Consider the following 27,453-nt stretch of genomic DNA (forward strand, 5'->3'; position numbering starts at 1 on the left):
ATTGAGCTGGGCCCAGCTCTAGGGCTTGGCCAGCCCAGGCAGGTCACTCTTGGCCCCATACCATGGATGGGATGCTGGGGGAAGTGGGGGCACCAGCTACATCTTCCCCTGCAAGAGTTGAGGGCCCCCAGCTCACCAGCGCAGGGACTGGGACATGAACAGCCCTACCCACCAGCTGTCAGGTTTCGGGGAAGCAGCTTGCCTGTGCTTTTTGAGAACCCCCCCACTAACTTCTGTGGACCCCTTCTGGGTCTAATTTGAGTCTCAGCCACATTGTTTCCCCCAGTTCTCTCATTCGAGAACCATGTTCACTATAGACGATTGTACCATTATTTATTTTATTTTTCATGAATTGGATTGTGATTTTTTTTCTTAAATGCTTTGGTTTTAAGAGGAAACGTTATATTGATACCATATAGTACTTGCCATAAATAGAAGGTAACCACTTTGTAATATCCACATTATTAAATTCTAGCTAGACGCTGATCCGGGCCTCCAGTCTGCTGTCTTCGTTTAAAAGGGAGATCTTGGGCTTCCCTGGTGGCGCAGTGGTTAAGAATCCACCTGCTAATGCAGGGGACACGGGTTCGAGCCCTGGTCCAGGAAGATCCCACATGTTGCGGAGCAACTAAGCCCGTACACCACAACTACTGAAGCCCGCGCGCCTAGAGCCCGTGCTCCGCAGCAAGAGAAGCCACCGCAATGAGACGCCTGCGCACTGCAAGGAAGAGTATCCCTGCTCACTGCAACTAGAGAAAGCCCACGTGCAGCAATGAAGACCCAATGCAGCCCCCCCAAAAAAGGAGATCTTGGGAATTCCCTCTCGGTCCAGTAGTTAGAACTCTGTGCTTCCACTGCAGGGTGCATGGGTTCGATCCCTGGTCAGGGAACTAAGATCCCACATGCCCTGCAGCACGGCCTAAATAAATAAATAGAGATAAAAGGGAGATCGCATTGGAGGGGGAGGAATCCTTTCACGATGTATATATAATATCAAATCGCCACAATATACACTTTAAATATCTTATAATTTTATATGGCAATCGTACCTCAATCAAGCTGAAAAAAATAAATAAAAGATAGATTCACAACTATTAGAAAGAGGCTAAAGAGACTAAGGACGCTAAGAGCAGAGACTTTCTCCTAAATAACCAGAAAGGCTGAAAAAGAGTAGAAAAGGGAACATTTCACTCTGTGGTGCAACCTTGTTTAGCATCATCTTAAAGTGACCTTCCTTATTAAAAAACAAAATCCAACCCTGTCCAACTTCAGGAAGGCAATAGTCTGCTATGCGGTTACTAGGGAACCCAGCAATACTCCAGGAGGACTAGAGACTCAGGCTGGGGCCATGGTGCTCAAAGCCTCCTGCAAAACTGACCCAGGGCAGATTCCAGGAGGCCCACACTGGCCCAGGCCGCCATCACAATCCTGGGCTAACACACGGGAACTCAGATGTGGGTAGGGGTCCCACCCCCATGAACTGACAACGGTGGCTTGCTACACCTAAGGTATTTGTACACACGATGTAGTTTGTGCTGGACCCCTGCTCTCCTTCTGGGGGTCTGAAAATCTGGTGCCAGGCAGAGGCTGCCTACGTGACCAGCTTCCAGTACAAACCCTGCACACTGAGTCTCTAAGGAGATTCCCTGGTGGGCAACCCTCCATAGGCATCATCACAACTCGTAGCTGAGGAACGAATCGCATCCTGGGGGTCTTCGCGGGAAAAGACCCTTGGAAGATTTTGCCTGGTTTCCTCTGTACTTTGCCCCACATGCCTTTTCCCTTAGCTGGTTTTGCTTTGCATCCTTTCACTATAATGAATCATAGCCACAAGGATGACCGTATGTTGAGTCCTCTGAGTCCTCCTAGGGAACCATCAGCCCAGGCAGTGGTCTCGGGGACCCTACGCACCACCAGTGTCACAGCCTCTGAGAAACGCCAACTCAGGCTAACACGGCAGCCCTCAGACAGCAGGAAAGTCCAGACACGCTCGGGATTTGTAACTTCCCAATAATCTCAATGACTCTTCAAGGCAGGGGTGTGAGGTGCATAAGGCAGTCCAGCTGGTCCTGTTCACAGAGGGGGAAACTGAGACTCACAGAGGGGAACCACCTGCTGAGACCTCAGGGCCAGCAAACATAGAGCCAAGCTGAGTCCAGGGCTCTTGTCCTGGGTGGCTCCCCACAAGGCTCTCTCCAACCTTAGACGCTTATGTTGGATTCGTTCTACCAGCTGAGCCCTCTGCACGAGAAAAGCATTCCAGGATGCCTGAGCCTTCTTGCAAATGGATATGTTACTTCAATTGTGTCTCCACCAAATAGAGTGCGAACCTGGAAATTTTTTCCAACACTGCCCCCGATAATTAAACATGAGTCCCCCCCACCCCCGCCCTTTACATCAGCATCTCTCCAGGTGGGGATCTCAGAGTGCCTGCATCTGGATCAGAATCAGCTGGCGTGTTTAAAATGCAGATTCCCGGGCCTCAACTAGCCTCACTAAAGGAGCATTCCTATGAGAGGAGCGGAACCTGTCTTTAATAAGCTCCCCGAGGGGTGTGTTTGGTTAGCACAGAGCCTGCCACATCATAAGCCCTCCATAGATAAAAACAGGACCAGAGAAAGCACAGACTGCAAGGGCTTCAATGCAAACGTCCATGTTTCAGCCACACTGCTGGGTCCAAGCAGCATATTTTGAGCTAATTCTGAATATCGAGAAGCTGAAGTTGTCAGAAATAGCTAACACAGCTGGAAACTGTTTTCTTTTGACTCTACTCAAAACAGGTCAAATTTTGCCCCTTTGTTGTTGAATTTAATGTCTGGAAACTGACACATCTTCCTCAATGGTTATAGTCGGCTGAATGGTGGCCCCCAAAAGATATGTCCATGTCCTCTCCTCTGGAACCTGTGAATACTACCTTATTTGGTAAAACAGTGAATATTACCTTACATGGCAAAAGATGTGATTAATTTTAGGATTTCGAGAGGAGGAGCTTATCCTGGATTATCTGCTTGGGCTCTAAATCTAATGACAAAATCACTCTTATAAATCCACTTCCAAGACTGGGGCCGAGCCAGGCTTGACAGATGGGAGGAGAGACGGTGATGTGAGGATGGAGACAGAGATTGGGGTGATACAGCTGCAGGTCAAGGAATGTTGGCAGCAACCCGGGCTGGAAAAGGCAAAGAACAGATCCTCCCCTGGAGCCTCCAGAGGGAGCGTAGCCCTCCTGACACCTTGATTTCAGATTTCTTGGCTTCCAGAACTACGAAAGAACTCAATTCTGTTTTAGTAAGCTACCTAGTTTGTAGTAAATTCTTACAGCAGTCACAGAAAAGTCATACAGCCATGAAAATTATTCTGGATTTTAAAAAGGAAAGTTAAGTCATTGAATTTGCCCCACCCCAGGGCCTTTGCACATGCTGACTCTGCTGCTACCGTGCTCTGTCCCAGCTCACCGATGCCCAGCTCCTTCTCACAATTCCTGTCCCTGCTCAAAAGCCTTCCCTGAACCCAGGCCCCCAGTAGAAGGAGCTGCCAATCACTCTCTAGCTCCTTACCCCATTTTAGGGTTTCCTTTTTACTTACCACAATATAAAATGGTCTGTCAACTGGTTTACTTATCGACTGGAACCTAGTCTGCCTTGTTTATGGCTACAGTCCCCATGCCAGGTACCTAATGGTGGCTAAATAAATACGTGTTCGGTAAAAGAAATTAATGTTATTTTATACTAAAACAGAGAAATGCAAAGTCTATATGATAAAACTTAATACTCCAAAGAATTCTTTAGCTAAAAAAATGTCTCCTCACTACATGCCAGCCCACCAGGCAACACTGTCCCTCCCTTCTGTCATAAGTTCACTTCTATGGGAAACCGAGGACTTGAAGGATTTGACTTCTGTCCCCGTCATGCTAGCTATAGCTGTGTGACCTTGGGTTTATCATCTCCCTCTCTGAGCCTCAGTGACCTCCTTAGTAAAGGGAGGAGTTTGATTTACTATTGGCATTGGGTCCTATTTATGGAGCCGTTTCTAACTGCCCGACCCTGTGCTAAACCTTTTTTTTTCTGTAGTCGACTTACAATATAATATTAATTCCAGGTGTACACCATAGTAATTTGATATTTCTATAGATTACACTCCAAATTATTATAAAATATTGACTATTGGGCTTCCCTGGTGGCACAGTGGTTGAGAATCTGCCTGCTAATGCAGGGGACACGGGTTCGAGCCCTGGTCTGGGAGGATCCCACATGCCGCGGAGCAACTAGGCCCGTGAGCCACAACTACTGAGCCTGTGCGTCTGGAGCCTGTGCTCGGCAACAAGAGAGGCCGCGATAGTGAGAGGCCCGCGCGCCGCGATGAAGAGCGGCCCCCGCTTGCCACAACTAGAGAAAGCCCTCGCACAGAAACGAAGACCCAACACAGCCATAAATAAATAAATAAATAAACTCCTACCCCCAACATCTTCCAAAAAAAAAAAATATATATATATAGACTATTTTCCCTGTGCTGTACATTATATCCATGTAACTTATTTATTTTATACCTAGCAGTTTGTACCTCTTAATCCCCTTCACTATCTTGTCCTTACCCCTCCCCCTCTGGTAACCACTAGTTTGTTCTCTGCATCTGTGAGTCTGCTTCTCTTTTGTTGTATGTGTTTCGTTGTTTAGATCCCACGTATATGTGAAAACATACTTTTTGTCTTTCTCTGACTGACTTATTTCACTGGGCACAACACCCTCCGGGCCCATTCGTGATCTGTGCTAAACTGTTCACTTGCATACTCCCATTTGGTCTTCCTGATAATCCTATGGGGGTACTGTTATGGACCCCATTAACGGAAGAAGAAACTGAGGCACAGGAAGGCTTCATCACTCGCCCAGGGTTGCACAGGTAGTAAGGTAGAACCCAGACTCCTTCGTTATATACCAGGATGCCGCTCTGCTCAAGACACCCACAGCTCGCAAGCCTCTAACTCGCTTTGAACGGTTGGCTGAGAGACTTAAATGGCTAACAACGGCATGGGAACACAATGGCACACCTGCTAGTCTTTAATCAGAGTAAATGCCTGGGGAAATTGTTTTCTTGTTTCCCCTGCTCTTTAAAATATGTCACAAAAGCCAGCGTGCTGAAAGCCCAAACTACTCTGCCCCTAAATCGAAGGGCAAGTGCAAATCGTCTTGCCCACCGCACTCTGTAAACATACCTGGGGGAGAATGTTCTAGTCATCATGGTCCTTGCATTCTTTATTCTCTAACTCCTGCTTCTCTCTCCACAGCAGGCAGGTAGACTGAGCTACGGGTGGGGGAAATGTAAAGAGTACTTGAATTATTTACTATTAAAAAGCACTGAGCTGCCAACTTCCTCTCTGAATTATTTAGCACCGTCATGTACAGTTATGTATGTGCAATAATGGTATGTTAGGTTCACATTAACTCTGTAGAAAGTGGCTACATTCTAGGTAGTGTGACAAGCTCTCCTGCCCCTCTGGCATCTCTTCCATCCTGAAGTCAGGAACAGCTAATGGTGTTCGCTAGGGACCCAGAAGGTTCAGAATCAGGTCCATCAGGAAACACAGAGGGGCTTTTGCTTCCCAGAAAAGGTGAGATGACTGGGTCCCCGTTGCAGGGAGAAAAGGCAGAGCAACACATGCAATGAGGTTTTAGTTGTTTATTCCTGAGAGCCCACTGGGGGCCTCACTACGTCTTTCCCTCAAAATACAAGACACCAACTCCTGCTTTTCCAGAAACTGCTATAATAGCTGGTAGATAAGATGCATGTGTAAGACAATTGGAGAAAAAGAGGGTTCATCCAAGCTCCACCACTTAAATCTGGTGATCTCTGTCTCTTTTATTTCTCAGAGTCTTAGATTCCACGTCGGTAAAATGGGAGCAGTGTACCTTCGTCACAGTGCTGTGGTGAAGACTGAATGCATTCATGTAGAATATCAGGTGCGTGTTCATCCATTTGCACCTGACACAGCATAGGCATCAAACCCCCCATGTCTGGGGGATACATGAAATTAACGAATGAAAACAAAGGCAGCTGGTGTCTGAGCGGATGGAAGGATGGAGAAGAGCCCACGATGGACGTGCCTTGGAGAACATGGTTTTGGGGACACCGGAAACAACTTTCCTTCTTACAGGTCCTGCATCCATCTGCTGTACTAAGCCATCTGTAAGGCATGAGGGATGCAGAGATGCATTTAGTATTTATTGAGCACATACTAGGTATCAGGTAGTGTTCTAAGCTGAGAGGAGATAGCCAATGAATAAAACCCAGACCAAAATACTTATACACTCTAGTATGAAGGAGATAGAATCACTGTGCTCAAGGAGCTTGGAAAGGGAGACAGACAGAGAGCACAGAGTGTCACAGGTGCTGAGAGAGGGCTCAGGGCAGGGAACAACAAAACAAAAATGAAGACATGCTTGGGGCTGTGTCCGGGCGGTGGGGGCATTCAAGAGAAGTATCATAATGGAGTTTGTGTCTGAGCTGAAGTTCAGGGCTGTACAAACAGCACCAGCTCTATCTAGAGATGCTGAAGGAGGAGATGCTAGGATGTGGCTAATGATAGTTTTCTCGACTGGGGTATGAAAGGAGAGTTTCAAAGATGGGTCTTTATGCTACCATAATACATGAATTTCTATGTTAACTTTAGGAGGTGATAAAAATTTTAATTAAACATCTGCCAGGTTGCAAAAGGGCAGCCATCATGAAAAAATAATCTAGGTCATTTCCTCTTGAAAATGGCCAGTTTCCAAGATGGTCTTGGAAAATAAACGGCGAAAAGAAGCCTAATAAAATGCAAGACAGTGAATTTTATCCAGTGATAAATTTATCCAGAGATAATTTATCCAGAGATAATCTCTGATAATTTTATCCAGAGATCCAGTGAATCTCTCCAGGCTGGAGAGATTCAGCATTGAAAATTAGGAGACTTTTTTTTTCTTTCCCCTCTCTCTGCATCCCCCTCTTGAAGGCATCTATTTTTTTGGCTGCCTGTGAAAAGAACTTGAAGTCAGCCCATCCATGGAATTCAGGTAAATTGCAGCTCTTCTTGTGGACTTGAGGGGGAGGGCTTGAGAGAAGCCTAAACACTAGGGGCAGCTGTGGGACCCTGAATTAGTCAGAACTCATTTGGTTGCAAATGATTGAAACTCAACTCACACTTGCAACCTTCAAGCATGGCTGGATCCAGGTGTTCATGATATAATCAGGAATTTGTCTCTGGCCATGTCTGGTCTCTGTCATCCTCTGTGTTGGCTGCATTCTCAGAAGGCATGCCCCATGTCCTTGCACAATGGCCTCTACGGTCCCAGGTGTATACACTATCGGCTGAACAAACACAGCAGAAAGATCATCCCTTCTCAAATAACTCCCTAAAAAGTCCTGGGATTGGCTCTGATCGGCCCTGATGGGTCACATGCCAATCCGTAAATCAATCTGTGGCCAGGAAAACAAGCATTCTCACTGACCATGTGTTCACTCTTGGAACCAAGGGCCTGGAGTTAACCCTTCTTTTATTTTTTCATGGTCAACCTAAGTTATTTATTTAAGCCATCCCTTGCCATAAGCAAAGGGATAGCAGCTCAGTCTACTGGTCATAATTTGATGCAAGTAAAGAAGGTAAGCTTAAGGTCCCACATAGTTTTCTGGTCCATGTGCAGAGTGATGGTCCAAACCATTGGTGCCGTGGTCCAGGCTCTCCTTATTCATCTTCATTGCCAGTTGGAAGCAGACTCACATGAGAGCTATGGAATAGAGTATGGTGACTGTCTTCAGGGAAAGGGATTGGACCTGATGCAGAGATGGGGATGGACTATGAACTTGGTCTCTTATGCCCTCCATGCTGCAAACTCAGAAAGATGATCGGCAGGGTCACTCTCACCCTAGGAGGCACGATGAAGCATGCTAGGGCCTTCCACACGCGAGCTGAGCCCTCCTCGCCATGGGCGCCCCTTGACATAGGCCACCCTGGCTGTGGCCGGGACCGAGCTCACAACCCAAAAACCCAGGACGCAGCTGCTGCTGCCATTCTCAACCTGGACCACCCTGAAGCTGACCCTTCTTGAATCACAGAGGTTGACAGTGAAGAACACGTAGCTCCCCTGGAAACCACCGGTTTACAGTAAAAGCGAGGTTTGTTCACCGAAATGAGAGGAAGGGATTCTGGGCAGACAAGAACCACTGCCACCCGGGGTAGGCTCCTGGAGAGTTCATCTCAAGGAAGGGATCTAGATCGGCAGCTGAGCCTGGGATTCGAAAGGAAGGCGTTATTCTTGGACAGCGCGAGGTCTAGAACTCGACCGCACCTTAGTTAGGTGGCCTTGACCATGTGGGCTTCGCACGTAAAACAATGACCAGCTTAAATTGGTTTTGCCTCCTTAAACAGGTTCTTGATTTGCCAAACCTTGAGTTATTTCACAGAGACAGCACAGCACATGTGCAAGACAGGAACCCACGTCTCCAGGCTGTCTCCATGTCACCATGACCCTGGAACTGAGAATCTTCAGTCTACGGCAATACGGCAAGAATAGAAATGTTGCCACCAAGCGCCCTTTACGAAGCAAGAAGCCCGTCAATAAGGAAAATCTGGCTTTCAGCAGCATGCGTCACTTATGTGGACTGATTAGAGGCTAGCCGATCAGCTTCCGGGTTTGAAATTCCCCTAAACCCTTACACCTTGTCCCAAACCCCGGATCGCGGAGACAGATTTGAGCCCTGCCTCCTGTCTCCTTGCCGTCACCTGGTAATAAAGCTTGCTTTTTTCAAAAGCCGGCTTCTATGCGTATCTGGCAGTGAGCCCATGCTCAGTGCCAGGCTTTCCCTAAGAAGGCACAGGCTGTGGGAATAACTTGGAGAGACGTGCCCCCCACCAGAGCACAGTGCACCCCCAGCCCACTGTGGCCATCCCCCACTAGAGCATTTTGCAAAGGCAGGGCCCATCCCCGTCTTAGCTGCTGGGCTGACCGGTTACCATGAAGATGGGAAGCTCTGGTGGCCAGAGAGACCAAAGGGACTTGGTACCCAGCATGGGCAGGACCAGCAGGGCTTGGAGGCAAGCAGCAGCCCAGAGGACACGTCAGAAACCACGGCCACGGAAGCCACCCACGTTTGGGACCGCTGTGTGCACACGTGAAGCCCAGATACAATCAGAAACGTTTGACGAGCCCACAAATTCAGGCCAGAGTAACGACAGCTGTGATCCACCTCCTCCCAGGAGCCACGCTGAGCATCTTCTGGGCACCATTTCCTTGAATCCTGACCGCAGCCCCACGACATAAGGATCATGATACTTCTTCTACAGATGAAGACACTGGGGTTCAAAGAGGTTCATCTACTTGCCCAAAGTCAAACAACCAAAAGTGACAGAGCTGGGATTTGAACTTGCACAGGTGGTGCCCCAACCTTCTTTATCTTACCCTCTTCCCCCTTCATTATCTTACCCCCTTCCCAGTGGATGTTTTGCACACATCCACTGGGGATGGGGGCTGCACCGGACCATCCAGGTTGCAGAGAAAATGAAGAATCACCCACAGTCCAGAAGCCGACGTTTCGGGGTGGGCCCACGTCAGATCCTGGCTGCACCTGTTTGCAGCTGCTGGCCTTTGACAAGTCACTTCGGTCCCTCAGAGCTGTTTTATCACCAGTCAAAAGGGCATAATAATCTCCTGGCCATCCCAGAAGAGGCCACGTGATAGTGCACATGGATGTGTTTGAAAACTATGAAGTGCTGCACAGATGTAAATAATCATAATAATATCCTGCGAAGAGGAGGCCAATTAACGTATTAAATACTTCTGAGGGAGGAGATGGCGTGTGTTGATACACCACACTGTCTCAGCCCGAACAATGCCATCTGCCTGCAAGTATTGTGATGTGGGAGGGAAGAAACAATCTTTATCCAATTATCTTCCTCATAAAGATGTACTGGAGTACAATTAATTCTCTAACTATTTCATAATATTCTCTTAATTAGGGGTAAAAATAGGTTTTTCTTCCCGATGCCTCTGCTATGATATACGAAATGCTGCTTCCCCATTTGTAACATGCTAATATGCTGGTAATTAAGAGCTTCAAGATTCTGTTTAATGACTGCATTTGGTTTGTTGAGGATAATTGCATCTTCTGCCCACTCTTCTGGGGTTCCCAGGCAGCATCTAGGGGGAAAAATGGTACATGAGAGACAAGAGAAGCCCTTCCCCCTGGGGGTGGTCCAGACATGTCTCCTCCAGACTCTGAATGGGTATACGCTCGGGAGCTTCCCACCCCCCACCCCTTCCGAAAAGGGAAGCATTCTCGTGGCACGAGCATTTGCTCCAGTTCTGTGACTTTGGACTTGACACTTCACTCTCTCCTGACTCCCCAAGCCCAACCTACACGCTGGAGAGATCATCCAGCACAGAACTTCTCAGCCTCGGCACGACTGACATTGTGGGCTGGACCATTCTCTGTGGTGGGGCCATCCTGTGCATCATAAAACGTTTACCAGCATCCCTGGCTTCCACCCACTACAAGCCAGTAGCATCGCCCCCTCCAGTTGTAACAACCAAAAATCTCTCCCAATATTGCCAAATCATCCCGAGCTGAGAACCACTGATCAAGTGTAAAAAAGATTAAAAAACAATGTAAAATTGTATTCGGAGGGGATCAGTTAAATAAATCATGGCACACCCATCCAGTGGAATTTATTCAGCAGGTAAAAAAAGAATAAGTCAGCCCTTATATGAACAGGCACAGGACGATCTTCTAGCGAAAATGCCAAGGTGCAGAACAGTATGTGTAGTGAGCTAATTTTCTGTTCACCTAATTTGCATATTTGCTTATTTGGGTATCGGATGTCATTAGGGGGCACAAGAAGACGTGATGGTTGTCACCTCCTGGGAGGGTAATGGGCGAGCTGGACATAGACGTGGAAGGGAGACACTCCATGTTTACATTTTTGTATGAATTTTGTGTCCTGGGCATGTATTACTTATTTAAAGAGTAAATATAATTTTAAAATAAACACCTATCTCACTCTCTGGCTTGGAACAGTCTCAGTAAATTCTATTTCCGCTCCCTCCTCCCCACTGTCAAAGTTATTCTCAGAGAGCCTCAGACAGGATATTTCTTTATCTGTCACATTCTGTCTCCTTGAACATTATCAACAATTCACATCTTGAGAGCAGTTCCAAGCCCTGCAGACTGACATGCCCTGTGCAATGAAGGCCATGTGACTCGGGGTTTCAGAGAGAGAAACTGGGCTCCAAGGCTTGGCGAGGTCAGGTCCCTGATTCTACAATGGCTTCTCAGGTCCTCTGAGACACCCACAGTCCAGGCTGATGCAAAAGTTGAAACATGAGATCCAGACACACAAGTGATAAACTGGATTCTTTGCTTTGTAAAAAAGAATTTAAATGGGACGCCTTCAAACAGTGAGCCCTGGACGGAACAAAAACGTGGCTTTCCTGAAAAGGAGCTTGACTGACTTCACCCTGTCTAGAAAATTCTCTCAGATGATAGATATTTATGTCCTGCCTCATATAGGGGTCAGATTATGGGTAAGGGGTGAAATGATCTATCCAGTATCTTCATTTGTCAACCAATACAGTGATTAAGTCAAACCAGTATTTTCCAGTGTATTTGACACAAGTCTGAAGAAAATTATGAAACGGTAAGAAAGAGGCAGGACCTTGTGATAAAATAAGTGGGGAAAAACTGGGTTAAAGGAAGTTAGATAAGTTTCTTTATTGTAGGACTTCTCAGAGCCTTTACCGAGAATGACAATTTTTCTTGAAAAATAGATTTGTGGCTTTTTTCCTTCCTACCTTTTTCGGCGGGTCCTGTACCTGGAAGGCACAAAGACACATCTGTGCTTCCTGCCCTGAGGTGGGGGGGGAGGGGTTGCAGGGTGGGAAGAGAAGCAGCCTCAAAGCAAAGTCTCTTTCTGCCTTTAGTAAGTCAGGTAAAACAGCAGAGGAGTGCAGGATGTCCTCTAGCCACAGCAAAAGGGCGATGGGTTTCAGAGCTGTTATGGACTGAATGTTTGTGTCCCCCTCCCCCCAATTCATATGTTGAAATCCTAACCCCCCAGTGTGATGGCATTAGGGGGTGGGCCTTGGGATGATTAGGTCATGAGGGTGGAGCCCTCATGAACGGGATTAGTGCTCTTATAAAAGGGACCCAAAGAGCCCTCTTGCCCTTTCTGCATGTGAGGACACAGTGAGAAGACGGCCATCTGTGAGCCAGAAAGTGGGGTCTCACCAGATACTGAATTTGCTGCTGCCTTGATCTTGGACTCTGCAGGCTTCCGAACTGTGAGAAATAACTGTTATTTAAGCCACCCAGTTATGGCATTCTGTTACACCAGCCCAAACGGACTAAACACAAGATAAGGAGAGAGATGAAAGAATCTGCAAAGCTAGAGACAGAAGACATCCCGCAGCTTCAGAGCTCTGCAAAGTGGCAGTCCCTGCCCCGCTCCACGTGTCTGGCGGGACTCCAATGAAGTAGGGTGCCTCGCAGAGAATTCCATACTCTGGAGGCAGCAGAGCTTCCAGACAAAAGGAGGGATTTCTCAGATGATACCTGGTAATTAGGAGCGCCCCCTCCATACACAATGCCTGTTGCTCTCTGAGATGCCCCCCAAGACATTTTACAGAACCAGGTGAGAAAAAGCCCAAGCATGACCAAGACCGGATTTCCCACCAGCCCAATGCTCAGAGAAGGCAGAAGGGGGTTAAAAATACATCGATAACAACAAAATGCAGTATTTGGTGCACACCGGAAGGCCGTGGGCTGGGATTCCTGTTTCCGACAAAGGCTAATGGCAGAATGAGTCTCCAAGATGGGGTGAGCGATACACAGCTTCCCAGTGCCTTCCCTTTCTGTCTATAGATCAGACGTCGTAATGAGTCCATGAGGATGACAAAGAACAAGATGAAGCTGCCCAGAGCTAGTGGGACACCCGATGCGTGCCCAGCCCCGCAGAGCGCAGTGGAAGAGGCAAAAAGAGAAGAGGTGGCCCCACCCACTCTTAGAGAGCGAAATTAAGGGGCTTAGATGGTGCCCAGAAACTGGAGGTGGTTTAGCATTTGTACCAAGAGCCTCAAAAAATTTTGTGCCTTTTGGCCTAGTAATTCCCCTTCTGGGAATCTATGATAAGGATTTCATATAAAATGCTGGGGGATCTTTAGGTAAAAAATTAAATTATTGATAATTAGGGAAAAGAGGGAAGGAAATAAATTGAAGGCCAAGAATTGGAGAATGGACAAGTAAATTACAGTACATCCATCAGATGGACTATTAGGCAGCCAGTAGTGAGGTTTATGCAAAGGCTTCAGTGATGTGAGAATATTTCATGTGAGGGAGCAAAGCAGGATACAAACCTGCACATCCCGAATGTGTGAATAAAATGCATTAGAAAAATAACTGCAAGGAAATACGTTAAAATGGAGGAGGGGAGTGGGGAAGGATGACAAAGCCAGGAAAAATGGTTTTATAACAATCCAAGTTAGCATGTGAGGTGCAGGTGGGACTTTCCTGTGCTTTATGACTTCATTCCTTAAGAGCCCACCTGGACAGGTGAGACTGGAGGGTCAGAATGAGATGACGTCATGGCAAAGGTCCTCTCCCAAATTCTGAAATGGGACTTGGTTGGTTTTCTATGTCTGCCATAGTGTTGTTAGAACAACACAAATTTACTATCTCATGGTTTTCATAGGTAAGAAGTCCAGGTGAGCTGCACTGGGTCCCCTGCTTGGGATCTCACAAGGCCAAAATCAAGGTGTGAGCAGGGCTGCATCCCTCACTGAAGGCTCTGGGTAAGAATCCACTTCCAAATTCGTTCAGGTTGTGGCTGAATTCAGCTCCTTGCGGTTGTAGGACTGAGGTCCCCATTCCTTGCTGGCTGTCACCCAGGGCTGGTCTTTGCTCCTAAGAGCTGCCTGCATTCTTCCTTCTGTTTTTCATGTGGCCCCTCCAGCAACGACAGCTCAAGTCCCGCTCAGGCCTCAAATCTGACCTCACCTTCTGTGGCATCTCTCTGACTCCAGCTGGAGACATTGATTTGCTTGCAAGGGATTAGGTGATTAGACTGGGCCCACCCGGGTACTCTAGGCTAATCTCTCTTTTAAGGTCTATAACCTTAACAACATAAGCTGTCCCTTTTGCCAGATAACGTAATACACCGACAGGCTCCAGGGATTAGGGCATGGTTTCCTTTGCAGGGCCGTTTTGCCTCACACAGACCCCAAGACTCTTTCCTCCTAATTTCGAAACTTCTTGACCTCACTTCTTGATCGCCTGACACCACACATCAGAATGGGCCTCCTATTCTGCATCCAACCCAGATGAGTCCCAGCTGACCCCATCTCCAAACGTTTGCCTAGGGCTGGAATGCACCCACCAACTTCAGCTGCCTGAATTGGGGGCGGTAGAGAGGTGTTTGATAGTTTTCTCCCCAGGAAAACTGCATTCACAGAGAATTTCCATGGACTTTTATGCAGCCAACACCAAGCGGGCTGCAACTACCCAAAGAACACGTTAATCAAGCGGCTGTAGAAAATGTGGGAAAGATGGAGGAAGGACATTTCATCTGTCACCCTCATCTCTCTGCCAAACTTTCCCAGCTCAGAGGAGCGCTCTTCCAGGTGTGACCCTCAGAGGCACCTGGGGAGCCATCACCGAGAAACGCTGATTCCTCTGGCCTCACCTCAGGCCTACTGGCTCAGACCCTCCAAGCATTATGGCCCCAGAATCTGGATTTTAAATGTGTCTGTCTTCCCCCAGGTGATTCTTATGCACTTCCTTAAAGCGGTGGTCTCCGACTTTAAAACTTGAAGGTGATAGGGCTTCCCTGGTGGCGCAGTGCTTGAGAGTCCGCCTGCCGATGCAGGAGACACGGGTTCGTGCCCCGGTCCGGGAAGATCCCACATGCCGTGGAGCGGCTGGGCCCGTGAGCCATGGCCGCTGAGCCTGTGCGTCTGGAGCCTGTGCTCCGCAACGGGAGAGGCCACAACAGTGAGAGGTCCGCGTACCGAAAAAAAAAACAAAACAACAACAACAAAAAAAACACCTGAAGGTGATAAATGAGAAAGGCTTATATGCCTTGGGTGAGGGGGGTCACAGGGTACTGGACTCTCCCCTGAACTCTGAAATTAATGACACATCAAGAGGATGCCCTTGGGGAACAATATAGCCAAATGGAAGGATTCTGAGGGAAGAGAAAGGCCAGTGATACAAAGCAAGACAAATAGGGCACAGCTGAGTACAGACCTGAGCTCAGGGCAAGTGGATAGGCCTGTCTGAGTGGCAGAGGAAATGCCTCCATCCGAGCTCCAGTGGAAAATGGGCACAGCATCCCGCTTCAGTGCCCGGGTACAGGGGCCAGGCTGACCTGGGTTCACCAAGGTCATCAGCTGTCTTATGCTGGGAAATAATATGAGGATAATAATAGTCCTTTCTTCACTCACAGGGCTCTTGGGTAAATTAGGGTGGTTTTTCACATAAGCCTGTTTAACTTTTAAGTGCTTATATCAGCTAAGAATGTTGTTGGCTGCAAGTAACAGGAAACCCATGACCAAAAACTCAGAGGTTGGTTCTTATTGGCTATGCTTCAAGCAGCTCAAGCAGGGTTTCTCAAACTCTAACGTACACACAGATCCCTGGGAGAGCCCGTCACAATGCAAATGTTGATTCAGTAGATCTGCGGTAGAGTCTAAGATTCTGCATTTCTAACAATCTGGCCCTCGGACCACACTTTGAATAACAAGACACTTGGCCTTTTTCTCACGGCTACAAAATGGCTGCTCCAGCTCCAACCATCACATTTGCAGGCAAGGCACAAAAAAAGGCATGACAGAGGCGTATGCCACCCATATCTACTTCTTGTATCTAAGAAAATGAAGCTTTCTCATGAGCCAGCAGAACAGACATCCACATAGGTTTCGTTGGTCTAAAATGGGCCTCACAGCCAACCACAGCTTCACAGGAAGATGGAAAAATGAGAAACAGAAAAGGTATAAGCCTTAAACCAAGCATGATTCACCCGGAGCTGGGCATGTTGCCACGCAGCATAAAATCCATTTTGGTTAGCAAGGAAGGAAAGGATGGATGTTGGGAAGCAAAGAGCATCCCAGCAGCACTCCACACTGTTTGTTATATGAATAAAGCACTTACACAAAGTGAATTCCCTCCAAATGTTAACAGTTTTCTCACCCGCATCTCATCCATGTGTATTGAGCAGACAAGTGGCAGGTTCCCTTCCACACTCCTGTCACCCAGACCCCAAACAACCCCACGCAGAGTGGGGGTGGGGGAGCTTTCTAGGGGTACAGCATCCTTGGTTCCCCGGAGCCAGTCTCCTGAGCTGTGCAGAGTATCCAGGTCCCTGGGGAACTGACTCACAGGGCCCAAGGAAAGCATTTACACTCGTCAGTGCGTAAGCCTCCTGGGACCAGGCAGGTACAGAGGTAAATCCCAGAGTAAACGGTCAGGCCGCCTTCCCTTCTTTGTAGCTCACAGCCAACCAAGGGGGCGGATTTCCGACTTCACAAGTTGCTTTCATCCTCTACCCCAGCCTGGGACTCATCAAAAGGCAATGTGAGGCCCTCACGACTCTGTTTCAAAGAAGAGGCTTCGGCCTTCTTTCGAGCTCTGCAGAGCAGAACAGGTAGACGCCCAGCAGATGCGCTTTGTGAATTTAGCTGAGAAAGCCCCTCTTGGAAAAGTCTGAGCTGCCTTCCTTTTCCAGGGTCAAAAAGGAGGATGCCCCGGAGAACCTGGAAGTTCTGAAAACTGAACTTCACCTGCCAGCTTCTTATGGAAAGATACAGGGTAGAGGTCACCTCCTGTCCCAAATCTTCTGACATTCCAGGGTCAGTGGACAGTGGCCTGGTTAATTCTGGCCTCCCTGCCGCTCGCCGTTTGGTTTTGTTTGTAACTGAGCCATATTGGGTCAAGGTCCTCATCACTAAGTCTATTTTGCAGAGAAAAGCAGAGGTTCCGGAAGGCAGGTTCTACAAGTTCAACCCGCAGTCATCTAACCATGTGTGTAACTCCGGGTTTAGACCTGGTTACCAAACTATCACCAGTGCTGGGTTTTTTGTTTGTTTGTTTGTTTATTTGTTTCAAAAACTCCCTCAGAAGGCAGCTGCAGGGCATAAAGAAAATTCAGCAAGATTTCAGATCCCAAGCCCTGAGTTTAAATGCTGTTTTTTTCCACTTTGCAGTTCGGAGATGAAGCTGAGCCAGTTTCACTGCCTTCATCTGTTTGAATATTGGTGATGGGAAGAGATGTAATAACAATAACCAACATTTAAGAGAGTACTTGGGAGGCACTGTTCTCATTGCTGCACAAGCATTAACTCATTTTGCAACAACTATGACATGGGTATATATCATTAATATCCCCGTTTTTCAGATGGGAAATGGGGGCACAGAGAGATTAAGTAACTTGCCCAAGGTCACACAGCTGATAAGAGGCAGAGTTAAGATTCCAACCCAGGCACTTTGGCCCTTCTGCCCAAGCTTATTTCCACACCGCACTAAAGCACTTGGAAACCTATACAATGATTCTGATTGTCAGGTATTATTATTCCCTTACACAGAAAGGTTAGGTGACTTGTCCAAAGACACAGAGACTGCCCACCTTCTGAGCCAAGCGAAACACAAGAAGGCAGCTCCTCTGTAAATTCCATCCTCCCTTCCCTTCTGCAGCCCAAGTCCTCGCAAAGGCCCCAACAACGGAGCCATCCATCGCCAGTCCTCAGAGATGCCCCCCCTCACACTGGGCACAGTCCCCACGGCTGATGACCTCAAATCAAGCATCCATTCATCCCACTGGCAGAAAAACCATTTAAGCACGTCGCTGTTTTCATTTCTGCCAAGCCACAGGGGTGTTGCATAGAACCACTTTTTTCTTTTTCTTTCTTTTTTGCATTTAATAATACATAATTACCTTTCTTCAATCATCTCGGTGGAATATGTGCTTTTCAACCTAACACTGAGGCTTTTTAAAAAATGGGATGGAGGAATGGGTGAGATGTATTTTCAATGCCCAGAAAGAACCTTCTGTGGTCCCTGGAGGGGAGAGTGAGCAGAGATGGATATCATGTTTGTGCTCCTGATTTGCTGTTCCTTGTGAAAGACTGTAATGAATAAAAAATACGGGGCAGGGGTGGGGCGGGGAGCAGGCAGACAGACAGAGCCGGGTAACTGCGTGCTCTTCACGTGCTCTGAAGCCACTGACCTGAGAAGCAACCTTGGGTACCTTAATTAATCCATCCCAGTGCGTACAGGGCATTTGATGCCAAACCCAACTGCTCCAGCTGCTCTGGACCGACATGTTCATTGCCACTCAGGTCTTTGTTCTAAAATGATGAAAGTATACATAATCCACAGGAAGAGGGAGAAAACACACAAAACAAATATTCCCCAGCGGTCTTAGCGAGCAGATCTGATGGGGGCTGGCCCATGCGGCTGAATTTCAATTGAAGGAGGTTTTTTTCTCAAAAGGGCCCCACTGGGAGACTTACAAAGATGAAGGAAGAGAAACCTGCCTACACAGCGTAAGTTATAAAACAATGAGATTAATGATACGTAAACCTATGTAGGAACTCTACTCTAGAAGCACTGTATAATGATGATTAGGGAGAAGTGAGAAAATACACAAACACCACTCTGCATAGGCCCGACTGCATGTTAACTATTTCTGCCATCACTATGCCACCAACTAGCTAAGACGAACAGTTACTGCTACAGTGTAATCGAGTAATTAGAACATACCTAACGTTTATTGAAGGAATACATTGTTAGAAGCACTTTATGTGTCTTTATTTCCTGTTCCAACAACCTGAGAGGCAGGTACTGTTATTGGCTGTGTTTGGCGAATGAGGAGACCGAGGCACGGACAGACACATTACTTGCCCAGGTGGCCCCACCAGAAAATGGAAGGTTCTCACCCAAGGACTCTGCCTGCAGAGCCCATGGTTTCAGTAACGATCAGGACAGCAGGAGTTTAGGATCGTGGCTGAAAGTACGGGCTTCGAAGTCAGAGCGACCTGGGTGCGAATGCTGGATCTGTGACTCATTTTTCCCCTATAGAATCACGGTATTTTAAACTTTGAAAAACTACTGGAGACCATCTATTTAAACTCCCTGATTTCATAGGTATGGGAACTTGGGAACGTAAGGGAAGGCCAGCCTGGGCTCACACATCTAGACCTCTGATGCCCCGCTGTGGGCTGAACTGGGTCATCACCATCACCTCTGGCTCACCTGTCTGCAGGATGACCCAGAGGATCGTCCCCACCCCCAAGGCAGCCCACTCCTCAGCACTGTGCTTCTGCAGCCTGACTGCCCCCCAGACCTGGGAGAGGGCCTGGGTGCAGGAGGCTGAGCACGGCCGAGGACTTCCTGAAATCCCAGCCGCTTGGGGTCCAAGAAATCTGCGAGTCTCCCAAAGAGCTTACCCGGAACAAATCCAAATTCTCGGAACGTTAGGTAACCCCCAAAGCCTCCACTTTGATTCTTGGTTTGATCAATACCATGCGGCCAAGGAGAGAGCATAAAACAAAGTTACACACAGCTCAAAGGAGGTTACTCATAAATTCCTTCAAAGTTTGATCTTTTAATTAAAAAAAAAAAGTAATCTCTCCCTCCTCAGTAGCCCATCATATGCAAAGTATGGTTTACTAGGAGGCTCTGTAATTAAGCCTGATCCTGTAGAGTGCCTACACCATGCTGCGTATTCTTCTAAGGACCTAATAAATACACCTTAACCCTCACAGCACACCTACAGCAAAAGATCAACTCCTTCCCACCTCCCCATTTACCGCTGTGGGAACTAAAGCACAGACAGGTTAAGTCACTTGCTGAGGTCAAACAGCCAGCAAGCTGCAGATGAGACTTGAACCCAGACAGTCTGGCTCCAGAGCTCAGGCATATAACCACTACACCGCACTACCTCTCAGAGCCACAAACACATTCACATTTCAGGAAACAGCCGCTAGTGACATCACTTTGGCGATGCCTACATTTCAGCCATACCCTCCACACTCAGTGCCCGCTTCCTACCAAACTGATTCCTTCTTCCTCCTTGTTATATTTGTTTTCCTTATTTTTTAGTGGAAAAAAAAATTAATCCTGAATGAAGCCAAGTTTAGTTGCAAATAAAACTGAACTGTCCACAACTGAAAGCATGTAATTAGAGAATGTTAATCTCTGGGTGGTTTTCCACCCCCTCCCCCAACCCAAAAATACACTAACATTTGCAAAAGAGAATTCATCTTTACCTAAAACTATAATTAAGCGGCTGCTGGCGGTTACCTTGGTGACATTAAAAAAAAAATTCTCCACTACAGCTCCCCACACTGGATAATACAAACTCGGCAACCAAATAAGTCAACAGGTTGTCCAGGAAACTGTTTCCTTGACAACCAGGAGGATGGAGGGGGACGGAGAGCTGGGGAAATGTCAGAGCAGCAATGCTATATTAAAGAAGCAAAAGCCCCTCTGGCATGGCTGAGCAGTTTCCCCAACTTGTACCAAGCAGCACAGCAGGGAACAAAAAAGGTTCTTTGTTACATGAGGAAGGTAGCTGGGGGGAATGTCAAAACCCACATCTTACCCATTGGGTGAATTTCCACTTGAGGGCATGGAACACAGGAGGCTGGGCCCGCAGACCCTTCTAACTTAGAAAAAAAAGCCCCATTCATTCTCTCACTTACCAAACGTGCATTGAGCATCTGCTGAGTGTCAGCATGTCCACACCTCCTGGCTCTAGCCTTGGGTGGTTTTCCATGCTTTGGAACCTTGGCCAGGTGGGCCAAGAATTCAGGAGATGACAAATAACTTGCAGGACCATTTTTTGGAATATTAATGTCTGGGTTTCTCCTCGTGTATTCACTTTCCTGTCCCCCATTCTAGCAAGACCAGTTCTGTGCTTCCTTGTCTGGGCTGGGGGGAGAAGGGAGGAGGGGGAGTTTGCAGGAGAGGGAAAGCTGGAAGGGTGTGCAAGACGATCTTGCCACTGGCTCTCTTTTAAAGGACAAATCACTTGTGGACGGGATTCAGTCATATGACCTGGAAAATCAGGAGAGGACATGACTGCCCCTGAAGAACGCAGGAGAGGAGTGGGAGAAATGACCTAGAAAGATTTCTTGAGACTGTGGTCCTTCAACAGAGCAGGGGTCTGGGACCTTAGCCATGTTGTAGGTGGGTGGGAGTGTGTCGTGCCCTTGGAAAGGAATGGTCACAGGGTCTTAGTCTGACCAAGAGCAGCTGGAAGGAAGCAGCAGACCTGGGATTGGCAGGGCTAAGAAGTGTGGACAGATGAGCAGAGGCCTGGCCAGGGCTTCCAGGCTATATAAGGCCCCCAAAGCTTTCTCTACCCTAGGGATGGGGGTGGGAGTGGTGCAGGGAGCCCCCAATAACCAGTGAGGCGGGCTTGAAATAGATTTTTTTTTAATACGGAAATGCTCTATTTCTTGCTTCTTAAGTCCATGGACAGCAAGTGTCATTTTCAATGCTGCATTTTCCAAACTACTTGAAAGTTCCTGCAGCTGAATTCTGCAGAGAAAAGAAGAAAGGAATAAGGGGCAATCCAGAGGCACCTAGACCTGGAAATCCCAGATCAATTCTCCCTTCCACAAAAACCCTTTCACCTCTGGCTGGCCCTCCCAAGTGTTTTGCCGTGTTCCTTATCTAAACGTGCTTTTCATCAAATTATTCTCTGATCATGAATGAGAAGGCAATGCTGTACTACTAATCATCACAGGGAGGACACTCAGTTCAGGAGTCTCCTCTTTCCATAGCCCAGCTGACGCTGACAGAGGCAAATGGATCTGAGTGTACAGACGTGTCATTAACACACGTAGCAGTGAAAAGAATGACTTGGATCTGCATTGCACTTTCACAACAGGGAATTTATTTGCTCTTTACAACTAATCCTGTGCTGCAGATACCCATTTTACAGATGAGAAAACCAAGGCACAGGAAGGGTAAAGATTTGCCCAGGGTGCCCACAGCCAATTCAGTGCCAAGAACCAAGGCCAGGGCTTCTGATCCTAACTCCCAACATCTTTCTCCCTCTGTGCTCACACGTCGCCTTTCCTCTGTGTTGGTTTCACTCCTATGTCCCTAATTTTCCTTCCCCTACTGTTTTCCTTCTACTTTTTTTTTTTTTTTTTTTGCCCCCTTAAACATTCCAGTGGTTCTCAACTGCAGGTAACCCCTCTCCCCCAGGCCACATTTGATGATGTCTGAAGAATACTTGGCTGTCATTCTGGACGGAGGTGCTAATGGGTAGAGTAGAGGTCAGTAGATGCTGTCAACATCTTAACAATACCCAGGGCAGCCCCGCACAACAGAATTATCCAACCCCAAATGTCAACGGTGCTGAGGGTGAGAAACCTGTGATCACAGGAAGATAAAAGAATTGTACACGTAAAGCACATGCAACAGCACCTGCCACATAGTCAGCTCTTATTATTTGGGTTAATGATATTGTTCACAACACTCTTGCAATGGGGAAGTCTGGGTTACTTATAATAAGGAAAGAAGAAAAAGCACTCTGAGTACTCAGGCACTTTGGTTCCAAAGTTTATTCATTTACTAAGTAGTCACTGACTTCCTTCCCTAGGAAAGGGCCTGCAGCGCACAAAGGAGAGAAATGTCTTGTTTTGTGAACAAGGTCAAGCACTGGCCTTTAAGTCTAAATGTGCAACCCAGGAAATAATACTGAAGGGCGCTGGGATGAGGGTCCCAGAGGACCTTTCATGAGCCTTGAGACGGATCTACCACTGGGTCTTCAAATCAAAGACTCTCAAGCCTCAAAAACAACCAAAGATAAATTATTTTGCCCAACCACCTTTTTTTTTTTTTTTCCCTGTACACCCACTTCCACCATGGAACAAAGAAAAGGTCTGGAAGGTGAGGGAGATGAACGCAGTTTGCATATCTAACAGCCCAAAGGAAGGTGAAACTAACAGAACCAGAGATTATCAAGTTAGAAGTGTAACACAGAGTTGGGGGGAACTGTTCAGCTTCAAAGTAACAGGAGCTAAAAATACCTGTGTCACGTGTCATTTACAAATTCAAAGGGCTGTTTAGACAATACTATGATCAGACTGCAACTGATACACATTTTCCCCCCAGTGGTTAAACACAGCCTGAGTTTTAAGTACCAAACAGCTGCCTCCCGGTTTGTCTGGAAAAACCACTCATTAATTTCTATTTTTGATTGACACACTAGGGGGTCCCAATCACTTCCTTCATCCTGGTGCCTAAAATCAGATGATAGTGGAAGACTGGAATGAGCAGCTGAAAGGAGGCAGAGGGAATAAGGGAAGAGAGCAAAAGCTTGAACAAAGGCAAGGAGGGACTAGCGCTCTCCACATGCCTGCCTTCTCCCCAAACCAAGAAAGTTCGGGGGGATTGGAGGGATGACAAGGCAATAAAATGAGAATGGCCTGTAGCCCCGGAAATAATTTAAAATTCCCTCTTCACATTGGGAGGGAGGGGAGACTAAAGAGCTCAGTATAATCAGGTGAAGCTTTCTGGGACCTGGGATGTGAGCAAAACGCTTCTGCTTGACTCCTTCCCCCATTCACCCCCCCCACACACACACACATACCCATGGGCCCAGCTGGCTGAATGGAGGGTGGTTTCTGTGGAAGCCCAGAGTCATGTCCAGTGTCTCTTAAGTTTCTTTGGAGAGAAGAGGGGGCGTCTGGGTTTTCTTTTTAGGGGTATGGAAACGCTCTAAAATTGGATCATCGTGATGGTTGCACAACCCTGTGAATATGTTAAAAATCCAGTTGCATACTTTAAAAGGTGACTCTTATGCATGGAAATTAAATTAAGAATAGAGACAATCAGGAAATTATTCTAAATAAAAGGTTTTTCCTTTTAAAAAAGTAGGAGTGGGCTTCCCTGGTGGCGCAGTGGTTGAGAGTCCGCCTGCTGATGCAAGGGACACGGGTTCGTGTCCTGGTCTGGGAAGATCCCACATGCCGCGGAGCGGCTGGGCCCGTGAGCCATGGCCGCTGAGCCTGCACGTCCGGAGCCTGTGCTCTGCAACGGGAGAGGCCACAACAGTGAGAGGCCCGCGTACCGCAAAAAAAAAAAAAATAAATAAAATAAAATAAAAAAGTAGGAGTGGGGTGTAGACCCAAGGAATCTAGATTGAAATCTCACCTCTCCTTACTCTCAGCTGTAAGACTTATTCAGCCTCCCTGAGTCTCAACTGTCCCATCTGTACAATGGGAATATTGAGAGTATCCTTCCTTCATAGGGCTGCTGTGGGGACTAAGTGGGATGCTGTTTGTAAAAAGCCTGACCCAAGGGGAGTGCTTCGAGCTCTGCGAGAGAAGATGAATGAATGATTGGTAGGAGGCTGGAGTCTTAAAATGGGCCTGGGCAGTAAAAGAGATGAGCCCACAACTTTCAGATGACAGGACTGGTAACCTTGCAGTGAGAGTGTGTCCACTCAGACCCTGGCACCATCAGTTGACCAAGATACACAGCACAGATAATAGTAACTGCCGTTTATTGAGCACTTACTATACGGCAAAGGCCTCATATGCATTATCTCATTTAATCTTTATTTCAACCCTACGAGGCAGGTACTATTATATCCCCATTTTACATATGAGGAAATAGACATAATTTAGTCATTTATGCAAAATCACAGAGAGAGTAAGAGGCAGATCTGGTTCCAGTCCAGGCTGTTACCTGAGATGGACCAGGTGAGCTGGAGCTAGCTCTTACCAGCTTGAGAAGGCAAGTTGTTAAATATCCAGGAATTCTGATGATTACCTATTCAAGAATTTTACAAACAGGTTATTAAATCATTGGTGGCAACCACAGTAGAAATCAGCCATGATATGAGTATTTACACCAAGGAAATCTGCAATTGTTACAAATCTGGACTTTCTCTCTCCCCCCTCCCCTCGCCCACCTCACCTCACCCCCATCCACAGCCAGTGTCCCAGCACATCTTTAACTACCAAACTAGGAGGGTACATTGGGCACTCCTTCCTACACAAAATAGTAAGAAATCTTTACGTTTTCATGGCACTTTAGGGTTTACGGTGCTTTTAAATCCATCAAAAAAAGAAAAAAAAAAAAACTCACAGTTGTGAAAAAAGAACTATTTGCATTGATAATAATGAAAACAGGATCCATAGGTGATGAACCCAAGGGCCTCAGTGGACCACAGACCTCCTGAATTCTAACCAGGCCCTTCTATCTTGAAAGGTAGCAGCCCCAGGAGTAGATGGCAGGTAGGCTCTGTTCACAGCTACCAGGCATCTCATGGCATTGGGCAGGTGCTGCCCTCACGGACTTTGGGAAGGGGACCCTCTCCCTCACTCCGCAGACTATGATTCCACAGGCCCCACAGCTCCCCAGAGGAGTGAGCCAAAGTTTTTCACGGTTTCCACGTGGAGACAATGGGGAGGTGGAATTTAGGTGGGTGTGGATCTTGGAGGAGCAAGTGAAACTTGCAAGCTAAGTTTGACGAGCCTGTGCTTTGCATAAGAGAAAGACAGTAAATGTTTCATGAGTGAATGAATGGCATCGTCCCTCCTGTCCTTCGAGATTTATAGGCTCAAGCTGAAGCTATAAGTCAGGGCTGTGCAATTGATTAATTTCACCAGTGGCCCCAATTAAAGGCCTCCCTGCATCTACACTCTTTGCCCCGACCTCGTTGTCCCACCCAGAATCTCAGAGGTGCCCGCTGCCTTCTCCCCTCCGAATCTGCCACCTCATCAAGAATTCTGATGAAATGCTTCACTGTGGCTTCCTCTTATCTAAAGAGTCAGGTACAAGATCATCCCCAGTAAGGAGAACAGAGAAATCTGCCTTCAGCTAAATGAACAAAGACATTACGGAACATCTCCACCCCCTCGGGGAATACAGTCCCCTGAGCTGAGAAAGATTCTTAAAGAAATTCTGAAGGAACAACGGGCTTCATTTCCATTCCTGCTTTGAAAGATGAGTTTTGTCCGAATCACTGCTGAGCTGCCCCCTCTCTCCCTCTCTCTCCATTTGCAGCCAGATTCTTTCACCAGGATTAAGACATCATCTCGCAGTTCTGATCTAGACGGTGTTTGGGCCTTACCCTTCAAATGGGAGTTCTTTTTCTGGTGTGACATAAAGTCCCAAGATACACCAAAGCCAGCACTGCTAAGGTCTGGGAGAATCCAAAATTTGATTTTCAGACCCTTTCCCAATCAAGGCAAAATGAAGAAGCAATCTACAATCTCCCTACTCAAAGTGAGGTCCGTGGACCATCTGCCCAGGGGTCACCGGGAGTCTGTTACAAATCCAGAATCCCAGGACCCACCCCAGACCTACTGTTTCAGAGCATGGATTTGAACAAGATGCCCAGGCGATGTGGCTGTGCATCCAGGTTCGTGATGCACTGGTCCCTGCTTTACAGCACTGGCCCCTGCTTCTCCGGGTGACTCTGTATCTCCCCTGATGTCAAGGCCTCTGGAGTGAGTTCCAAGCTGAACGTCAGCCTTCATTCTCAGTATTACAAAGGACAGCTTCACCTAGCAGAACACAAATGCTTCTCACCTCCAATGCATGCATGCATTTGCATACATGCACACACACACACACATACACGAGCACACTTCCTACGACCAGGCTTGCCAAAGTCCCTCACTTGTGAGCCTTACTTGAAAGGTTTTCTCTTCTGAAGCACAAGCCTTTCTATCCTGAAGGGCCTTTCAGATGTCCCGCTGAGACCCAGGGATTCATTCATAAGAAACACTTAGTCTTATCTTGAGATTAAAGGTTTCAAATGATTCCCATCTGATCCCAACAGGAGAGCTCCTTGCTAAAATACAAGGGTTTTGTTGGAAGTAATCTCCATGGAAATCATTAACCCAATTTATTAACAAGGGAAAAAAAATCCTAAGGATATTTTAAACTTTTAAATATCTCTGCAAACTAATGACAATGAAAACAAAGCATTTTGAAAATGAGAGAAACCCCAGAGCAGAAATTAAATTCAAACTAAAACGCTCTCTGAATTTTAATAATCCTATTTTAAGCTCTTAATAAACCCTGGAAATCCAGTTAATTTAAATTACTGGCCAACAGTAATTACACCAACACCCTCCCTGAAATAATTCCCACCTTCAGTCATCTCAGGGAACATTTCCCCCCCACCAAAAGACTACATGAGATTGTTTATGTGCTGCTTCTGCTGACATATGATTTTCTAGAAATCGCTGAACTTTGGGTTAAAAAGACAATTGAAAAACAGACCTAGGCTGTGTTTCCAAATGATTTTTGGACCCCTGTCCACAATAACCTTTTCAAGAAGGAGTCGGTGAGGCTGAAGGTGACGGTAATTTTACAGCTACCAACACTGAAAAGAAAAGGCTGTGCAGTGACAAAGATAAGACACGGGTTTAGAATGTTTTAGGTAACATGCAAATGTATTCT

The 27,453-nt window shown here is 47.1% G+C and overlaps 1 long non-coding RNA gene across 2 annotated transcripts in view; it reads right to left on the bottom strand.

Moving 5' to 3' along the window:
* Positions 1 to 5,658: 5,658 nt before the first annotated feature.
* LOC117197790 (uncharacterized) overlaps positions 5,659 to 27,453 on the bottom strand; it is a 79,479-nt gene continuing 57,684 nt past the window's right edge. For both annotated transcript variants that reach the window (XR_007472431.1, XR_007472432.1), the window contains exon 4: positions 5,659 to 6,178. This is a non-coding gene — a long non-coding RNA (uncharacterized LOC117197790). The remainder of the gene's footprint in view (positions 6,179 to 27,453) is intronic.

Source organism: Orcinus orca, chromosome 16 (assembly GCF_937001465.1).
Source record: "Orcinus orca chromosome 16, mOrcOrc1.1, whole genome shotgun sequence".
In the NCBI taxonomy this organism is placed as follows: Eukaryota; Metazoa; Chordata; class Mammalia; order Artiodactyla; family Delphinidae; genus Orcinus; species Orcinus orca.